Below are 10384 nucleotides of genomic sequence, written 5' to 3' on the forward strand. Positions count from 1 at the left end.
AAGTATACAGCTTGATTCTATTTCAACACACACAAACACACACACACAACACGATGGAAAACTAGGTATGTTGCCTCAAGCATGGTTTGAGCATTTGGAAACTTGAAGTGAATGAAGTGTGATGACAGTTTAGGATTTTTTTTTTTTTTTGCAAAGTTAGAAGGACGCATAAGTGTTGTAGTAAGGGCCTAATCAAGAATGAGTCATCGGTGGTCACTCGGGTTCAAGTATGAACCTCCTCCCTCTGGGGTCCCTCTGCGTTCTCAGGTGAGTGTAGAGGCTGATCCTGGAGCAGCATAATGGGAGGACACCTGTGCGTGACAGCTTTTTACGTGGGATGGCTGATGGTCCTGCAGCCACCACACGGTCAGAGTCCAGTGGCATGGAGAACCAAGACGATTGGGAACCACCCTCTGTTGCAGCCCTCATCCGCCTTCACTGCTGTTATGACCTGGAGACATCTTCCACCAATTTCGCCGTTGAGATCTTTGTTGGATCTTTGTGGGGTCACACTTCGTCTGGAACCTCCTCCTTGACCTGTCCGCCTTGGGTGACCCTACCAGGCGCCAAGCTCTGGACGGCATAGCTCTTGGGATCATCAGTACACGCAAGCTTCTCCACCACGGCAAGGTGGCAATCCAGACGGATGAATCATACCCTTCATTCCTCACAGAGGCCTTTGGAATGTGGATGGGCGCCGCGGTCATACCATATTCACTGCATTTTAAGAAAAAACTAAAATTTCAGTGTAGTGTGGGAGTAAAAAATGAGTCAAGTCTTTCAGTCACTTAATGAATCAGTCAGTCAATGAACCTATCTAGTATATAAAAAAGAAGGTAAAGGTTGTGTCCTGTGTGTGTGCAAGTGTGTGTGCGTGCATGTGTGTCTGTGTGTGCGTGCATGCATTTTGTGTGTGTGTGTGTGTGTAGATGTGTGTGCATGTGTGTGTTTATGTGTGTCTTTGTGTGGTTTTAGGGTGAGTTACTGAGAGTATTTCAGTATGTGTGAGTGTGTATCTGTGTCTTCATTAGATAAGTGTCAGGTTACTATAATAATAGTAAGAATAATAACATGAATGTCAGAGTTTGCATGTGAATGGATGTGTGTGTGCATGCTTGCACATGCATGTGTGTGTGTGTGTGTGTCAGTGTTGTAGTCGAGTCACTAAACCTCGAGTCCGAGTCGAGTCTCGAGTCCCCAGTGTTCGAGTCCAAGTCCGAGTCACCAAAGAAAAGTCGAGTCGAGTCGAGTCCGAGTCGAGTCCCCATTACCTGAGTCCGAGTCAAGTCCCTATTACCCTAGTCCGAGTCCGAGTCATCAAGGTTGAGTCTGAGTCGAGTTCCAAGATGGCTCCAATGATCCACTCGGGCAAAGTCAAAGATCTGACATACAAATAAAAAAGGTCTACATTAAACAAAAATGACACAGCTGTCACCATTTCAAAGGGAGTTTATTTACTTTGTGACACGATAGCCAAACAAATGCACACCCACACACTCGCACACATGCACGCGCAAGCATGCGCGCGCACACACATTTTTAGAACAGTCTGAATTTCTTTGGCATTCTGAACATTGGATGTGCTTCAAAACACATTTGATAGCTGTGAATAGCATGATATTAGCAAATGGTGGAAACAGTATACAGAAGTAAGTTCCACAGCATACAATACATTCATAAAAACTAGTCAAAAGACATTGTCTCTCAGGAATAGTTAGGAACAAAAGGCTGGTGGCACTAGTTTTAAGCATACACGTTGCATTTCAAAAACATAAGATCTGACAGCATGGAACTACTCAACCTTGCACGGTGAGGCCTCATCAAAATGCCTCCATGACTAAATACCCTTTCAATGGGCGCACTGGAGGTAGGGATAGAGAATACCTGTGTGGCAATCTGATAGAGGGTAGGGAATTTGGATTTGTTTTGCTGCCAAAACCTGAGGCACGGGACTGAGTCAGAGTCCTGCTCAGCGATCAAGTTGAGGTATGCAGTCAACTGAGCCTGGCCAGACGGCTTCTTCTCGGCGGAGGAGGGAGTCCTCCTATAGTGGGAGAACATTCTCAACTGCTTCTCAGGAGGAGACTCTGAAAGTTCACCTTCCCCTGGTCCTGTTGCTTCCGCTGCATCTGCTGTTGATACCGCTTGCTTGTCACCCTCTGCCTTTATATACTCTGAAATGAGAGGGGGGCATGGGGGACTCATTACAAATATGTTATTGACTAGGCCTACATGACAAATGACATGTCTATGTGCTTTATTGTAACACCTTCAATGATATAAACATCACAACAATCAAATAGTTAATCACTTAACTAACATTAATCAAAACATTTCTCACCTTTGATCTCAGTCTTCAGCACATCTTTGATGTCACTGTCCAGCTGCACATCATGTTCTAGCCACTGGAAGCCAAATGCTGGGTCCAACACAGATGCTATGAAGTAGGCATTGGTGAAAGGAAATTTGGTGGGGGCTCTTCCTTCAGCCGGCTCACATCCTGGTATCTTGACTGCACTGAAAACCTCTGCAAACCTTGTTTTCAAGGAGCTCTCCAGAGCTCTCACCAGAGGCCCACAGTATCTGGCTTTTCCTCTTATTTCCTGCAGGTAACAGCGCAGAGTGAGGACACAGGGCACAATCACACTGACGGTGACAGTAGTCTCACCCTAAGTTAGGTTGGTTGCCTCTAAGAACGGATCAAGAACTTCGATCAGTTCTTTAAGCTGAGCATACTCTCGCGGGGATAAGATAAGGCTTTTGTGCCCCACTGATTCCAACACACTGGACAGCTTTTGCATGTCTAAATGCACATAAGCCTTCACCTGCTTCAGAGTGGAATTCCATCGTGTGGCATTCGCTGTTGGAATTGTTGCATCACCAGAACACGCTTCAAAGCAGTCTTTAAACGAGGTGCCACTGTGGAGGAGGTTGGCTGCACGGGATAGCTTTGCTAGGGTGCTTGACAGCCCACTGGTGTCTTTCAGACCATCTTTTATGACCAACTGCAGTGAATGTGTGAAGCATGATAGTCTCTGCATCTTACAGTTCTCAGCCAAAGTGTCATTGACTGTCTGTTGATCTTCTGGCATCAGGTCTTGCCATATTTCATCATCCTCCTCAAATGTGCTGGGATCATGAGCTTCAGCATCACAAGGATCCTCTAGGGGAAAGCTGGCCTGGAAAGCTTTTCTCATGTTGGATGCATTGTCAGTTATGACAAAGTTGATCTTGTCCTTAATCAGGTATTCTTCAGCACAGCATTCAAACATCATTGCAATCTTCTCTCCTGAGTGTTTCCCATGCACTCTTTTGCAGGAAAGAAGATATGACTGAAGGCTGAGTTCCTGTTTTTTTTATCCATTGCCACTGTGTGTGCTGTCACTCCAAGGAATGACTGCATCTTTCGATCACTCCAAATGTCTGTGGTAACAGCAACACTCGATGCTTCTGCCAGCTGGTTCTTTATCTGTTCTTTCTTGACTTCCACCTTTCCTGGAATGGTCACAGAGGAAATTGTGGATCTTGCTATGGGCTGGTACTGAGGGTCCAGGACATGCAGGAAGTGCTTGAAGTCCTCGTTGTCAACGATAGAGAGTGGAAAGCAGCACTTAATGATTAGATCTTTTACAAGGGCATCACTTATAGCCTTCTGACGTGGATGTTTGAGGTCGTACATCCTTTGCTGTCCATCATTTAAAAATGATGTGATAGTCTTCTGACCTGGAGCAGCTGGCATCACATCTGAAGCAGTGGAGGCACGGTATTCTTGGAACCTAGGGGAAGATAGGATACACACTTTAGCTTGCTGATGCCAAACTGTTTCAAGTAATCTTTCTCACAGCAAAAAATGTGTAACGTTATAGCTATAACAATATGCAATAACAACACAAATGTTACACATTATACACATAGTGGTTTGAACCATAACCAGTTAAGTTACATATTTAGTTATCTATATAACTAACATTACCATATTAGTAGATTAACTAATGTAAACTAGCTGGATAAATGAAAAGTATGAGAAAAGATACATAATTTATGAGACTAACAGGACAGGGATTAATTAGCAAAACCCAGTCATTTAATTATTGACTTAAGTATGTTACATGCTACCTAGCTGAGCTTTAACTCTCTATCCTCCGTGAGTCTGTATGTTTATTCTGTATGGGTCAGGGAGGGTGTGATTTTGTTTGAAGATAGAGCCAGTTCATAGTACTGTTCAAAAGCTACGTCGCGCGTGTCTATTTTTAGAATTTGGCACACCCAATGCTGCATATATGCAAAGAAAAATATCCCCATATTTACAGTAGCCTATGCGGTGTCACCAATCACCATACGGTTCGGTAGTTTTCGGTACATCGGGGAGGAAATGCCACATCCGTCAAATCTCGTACCGTCTCCAGCTCTCAAGAAAACCAGTGGCGGCATCCGAATTAGCTTTCTTCAATTAGTCCATTTAGCGAGTGATAGCCTACAATTATTTTTATTTGCATTGTAAAGTTGTGCACATTTTATCAACATTATTTGTGGATGCATATAGGCTAGACTTCTTCCTTCTCCGCACTTGGAGAATATTCATGGCGGAGATCTGCAATGTGCGGATTTGTTATTGCTAGTTAAGATTAATGCTAACACGGTAGTTCAGAGTGGTGTGTTTTTTCCGTTAAGTGTATGCTACTTGGTAATTAGCTAAATGATAAATAAGAAAAATCAGTTTTAATCTCCCTATAACACGAAGACGCTGCGTGTTACTTACCAACTCATCATTAGTGAGATGGATGGCACGCTCGTACCGAAAGCGAACCGTACTGTGACTTTTCTGTGCAATGCTGCATTAGCATTCTAACAGTAACGTTACTTAACTTACCTACACAATTTCACTTGGTTCTAGTGATATGATATACCCACCACACGACCTGACCCAACATCTTGGACCAGTGGTTGAGTTACTTCAGAGGCTATTGTTACCGTAGCTAGATAGCTAGCTAGCTAACGTTAACTGATCACCAACCATATCATCAACTGACTGCATGTCACTTACTTTTCTGGGTGCATCCTTGACAGATGTCTGTTGAAGTTTGAGGTTGTCCCGGTCTTCTCCTCAATAGTTCGTTTACATATCGAACATCTAGCAGTGATCTTGCTGGAATTTGTTGTAAAATCTGTGTAAGCAAAGAGTACAATTCGGGGCGTCTCTTTAGGCATCTTCGCGCTACTGAACATGACGGTATGCACGCCACGTGAATCCGCATGTAGGTGGAACACACGTGCCTGCCCTTACACGAAATTGAATAATGTTACAGTATTAATATAGCTATCAATATATTTTAATAGGGCCTATTATTTAAAAAAAATCTAACAAAAACAGTCTTTATCAATTAAAAAGTCAGAGTCCGGGTCTCCAACTTCCGAGTCCGAATGCAGTAAATTCGCGAGTCCGAGTCCAAGTCATCAGTGCTCAAGTCCAAGTCGAGTCACGAGTCATGAAAATCAGGACTCGAGTCGGACTCGAGTCCGAGTCCTGGACTCGAGTACTACAACACTGGTGTGTGTGTGTGTGTGCTTGCATGAAAGTGGGTGATCAGAGCTCCCACTGTTGTGTAAAGGGCAGAAGGATGTAAGCATATGAGATGAGATGAGATGCAATATTCTTCATTGTCCCCATGGTCAAATTTGTCTCAGATTCTGTGTTGCTATTTCACTTGATAAACACATCAGCTACTATCATGTCCATACACAGAAGGCTGCTCATCAAACGTACAACCTGCATGCAATTGGAAAGAGAGATTGCGTATCCTGTCACTTTTGCGCACATACAAAAGAGGCAGTGGGATTTACATGCAGGAAAAAAAGGCTGTGTGTGTGTTTATGTGTGTGTGTGTGTGTGTGTGTGTGTATATATATATGTGTGTACATGTGTGTGTGCATGTGTGTGAGTGTTTGTGCATGTGTGTGCATGTGTGTGCATGTGTATGCATGTGTGTGTGCATGTGTGTATGCAAGTGTGTGTGTGTGTAAGCGTGTCTTACTGGGCCCTTAATAATTTTAATTGCCAATGTATTGAGCTGTACTTCTAGCCTTGTACAGTCGGCTATCGACACGGTACAGGTGCCCTGGTTACAGCAGCACGTGCAGGTTCAAGTAAGACACAGTGAGTGTAGGCAGGCGTCCTCTTCCATCTGGAGCTGCAACGCACCAGAGATCCGATTAAAACAGATTTAGACCGGACACCTGCATGTAAAAGCTGATACACTGAAAAAGAACAAGTAACTGACAGCAAGAAAACGCTGTTTACGAGTGTTTTTGCATAGTTCCCATGATACTGGGGCAGATTAGTGTGTTTTTATACACAACCATATCTATCTGGCACGCACACAGCTATAAAACTTGGCATGTAGCAATTACAGCCGATGGTTTAACTGAAGTGGTGTGAGTGAGGCATGCTGAAACTAAGAGGCACACACTCCATACTGTAGGCTTACTCGCATATTCAACACACACATGCGCACGCGCGCGTGCACACACACACACACACACACACACACACACACACACTACTTGTGGGGACCCCTCATTGACTAATATCATGCCCTACCCCTTAACTCTAACCCTAACCATCATAACTACATGCCTAACCTTAACCCTTATCCTAACCTTAACCTAATCCTGGTTCTAACCTTAACCCTAAACACAAGTCATCACCCTAAAATAGATCCTTTTCCTCATGGGGTCCCATAAAATGCCCCCACAGGTAGGTGGTCTCTGGTTTTCCTGTCCTAATAGGGACATTAGGTCCCCACTGGGATAGAAACACACACACACACACTTACCATGTCACCCTGTACTTATGAGGACCCCTCATTGACTACATTCATTCCCTAGCCCTCAACACTAACCTTAATCATCATAATCAAAGAAGGTGGAATCAGTTCATCTGGATACAATGTTTACTGTCAATAAATGTTGTATCCAGATGAGCTGATTCAACCTTCTTTGATTTTCTTAACTGGATTATTGTGCATGCATCAAGATGACTTACCCATCATAACTACTAACCTTAACCCTTACCCTAACCTTAACCTCTAACCTTAACCCTAAACCCAAGTCCTAACCCTAAAACAGACCCTTTTCCTCATGGGCACCCATAAAATGTCCCCACCAGGTAGGTGGTTTCCAAATGTCCCCATTAGGATAGAAAAACCTGGTACACACACACACACACACACACACACACACACACACACACACACACACACACACACACACACACACACACACACACACACACAACTATAAAACTTGGCATGTAGCAATTGCAGTTGGTGGTTTAACTGAGGTGGTGTGAGGTATGCTGAAACTAAGAAACACACACTCCATACTGTATGCTTACTTGCATATTTTACACACAAAACACACACACACACACAAGGGCACATGTTTCTTGTAGAGGTATTTGGCATTCACGACGTTACTATAATAGCAAGCTGCAGACATCTTGATGTTATGCAGCAGGCTCTTGCAGCAGCCATGGCTGACGTCAGCAGGGGGTCAGGTGGTCTACAAACTGACCTGCAGCCGTAGTTCCTGCAAGAGTCTATCCTACAAATACATGCCTCATAATATTCCTTCTTCAACATAACAGTAGAACCAAATTATAATCATCAATAATAAGGTTGGTCTTCTCTCGCCTAAACCTAGTTTAGCTCATCTTAAAGAAAAACTCTGGCATTTTTTAACCTAAACCCTGTTTTCTTTTTGTTAGGTGTCAAACTGAGCCATGAGTAACAGAATATTTTAAAGTCGAGGTGAAATTGAAACAGTGATATTCTCCAACATCATTCAGTATTGACAGGGAATACGCCGAAAGAAGAAGAAGATTCAATATTGAGCAAGCTAGCATCAATCGACCGCTGCGCACCAAGCTGCAATGTAGTAATCCTTAGTGGTGATAGCGCTTGCCAAGTAACATCCACTATGCTGTCCCATACAGCCTTCTCATGTACAATTTGGTCCATATAGAGCCCTAAAATAGTCAACAAAAAAGTTGCTTGGCCATCATAGCATTTAGTCAAGCAAAATAATGCATTCTGATTACATTTTTACAAGTAGGCTACCATACAGCCAACTCACAACAACCTGTTTCACAGGCCTGAATATTGACAACTCAATAGTTTTGTGGGGCATTTACAATAAAACAAAATACCTCTTGATTTAAAGGGAAAATACTGAATCCTTAATTTTGTCCTTGCCCATATTTCTACAAATCTTTCCCCGCACATTGCAGGTGCACCATCAGTTGTCAGCACCACAAATTCACTCCATGGTGACCCTGTTTCACTTGTGCACCCATCCACCTGTGTGAAAATGTCCTGGCCTGTGGTTGTTCCCTGCATCAGTTTTACATCCAAGAGGTCCTCAGTAACAGGCAACTGGGAATCCACTCAACGGACGAAAATCGCCAGCTGAGCTGTGTCTGTTCTATCCGTACTTTCATAATGATGAAGCAAATTATATTCTTTGAAAACGGAGATTATCTCATGACAAATAAGACGCACGGGCTTCTCTTTACCGTCTCCAAACCATACAACATAGTTGGTCTCACTACCATCTTGTAAACCTGCCCTAGTTGGTACCCTCCTGTAGCAAATCACTCTTGACACTCTTCTCCACCCTGCCTGCACTGTCTTCTTCATCCCTCTTCTGCATTCCTTGTTACTTTGAACAGTTGATCCCCAAGTATTAAAACTCATCCACCTTCATCTACTGTACTCATTCACACATATGTAGTCCGTCTTGCTCATACTGACTTTAATTTCTCTTCTCTCCAGTGCATACCTCCACCTCTTCAGGCTCTCCTCAATCTGCTCCTTACTCTTGCTATAGATTACAATATCATCTGCGAATATCATAGACCACAGAGTCTCCTGCCTGTTCTCGTCTGTCAACCTGTCTGTCACCATTGCAAACAAGAAAGGGCTCAGAGCCAATCCTTGATGTAATCCCACCTCCACCTTGAACCCATCCGTCATTCCTACCGCACACCTCACTACTGTCACACTGCCCTCATACATATCCTGCACCGCTCTTACATACTTCTCTGCCACTCCAGACTTCCTCATACAATACCACACCTCCTCTCTTGGCACCCTGTCATATGCTTTCTCTAGATCCACAAAGACACAATGTAACTCCTTCTGACCATCTCTATACTTCTTAAATCAACATTTTCAAAGCAAACAACACATCTGTAGTGCTCTTTTCTGGCTTGAAACTATACTGCTGCTCACTGATCGTCGCCTCTCCTCTTAACCTAGCTTCTATTACTCTTTTCCATATCTTCATAGCATGATCCTCCCATGCGCTATGTCCTCCTGGTGAAACGCCTCACTATCATGTGAAAAGAAGCGGCAGGCAATTCCACATGTGTCGGAGGAGACATGTTCCAAGGAGACATGTGGTAGTCTGCAGCCCTCCCTGGATCGGCAGAGGGGGTGGAGCAGTGACCAGGACAGCTCAGAAGAGTGGGGTAATTGGCTGGATACAATTGGGGAGAAAAAATTAGCAAAAATAAATGAATAAATAGATAGAAATAAAAAATTCAGCAATAAATTTAAAAAAATCAATTCGAAATATAACAGGGAGCTGTCCTGAGAATAAAGAGGCAAGCACAGGAGTGATATGGTCATGCCTCTTTGTCCCAGTAATGAGCCGAGCAGTGGCATTTTGTACCACTGCAGACAGTGGAGGGAACCCTTGTTGATATCCAAGTGCATTGCAATAGTCAAGCTGAGAATAAATAAATGCACGAACAACTTTTTGCAAATTGGCAATTCAACTGATAAAAATAAGTTGATAAAAATTACCTAATTTTGGAGATTACCTTGAACTGGAGAAAGCATGACTGGACAACATGTTTGATTTGATTAGTAAAATTGAGGTTAGCGTTGAATATTACCCCAAGATAGCAGCCTGCGTAAGACTACCTGACAGTCCACCAAGATTAGTATTTGGGGGACCGAACAGAATGCTTAAGACTTATGATAATTAAATTCAAGGAATTTTTTTGGACAACCAGGATTTAATGTCAGAGAGGCAAGTTGTGAGATTTGCTAGAGCACTAGGATCTGTGGGTTTTAGTGGCATGTATAACTGAGTGTCGTCAGTATAAACATGGTAGAGCACATCATGATTTTGAATGACCTGGCCAAGGGGCATGTCTATAGAAAACAGAATGAGGCCAAGAACTGAGCCTTTAGGGACACCACAACTCAGCTGAACCATTGGGGAAGTAGAGTTACTCAGAAAAACAGAAAAAGTTCTGTTAGAGAGGTAAGAGCGTAATAAACTAAGAGCCGAGACCTTGATGGCAACAAGTCTCCAA

This window comes from Lampris incognitus, chromosome 3 (genome assembly GCF_029633865.1).
Source record: "Lampris incognitus isolate fLamInc1 chromosome 3, fLamInc1.hap2, whole genome shotgun sequence".
Lineage (NCBI taxonomy): Eukaryota > Metazoa > Chordata > Actinopteri > Lampriformes > Lampridae > Lampris > Lampris incognitus.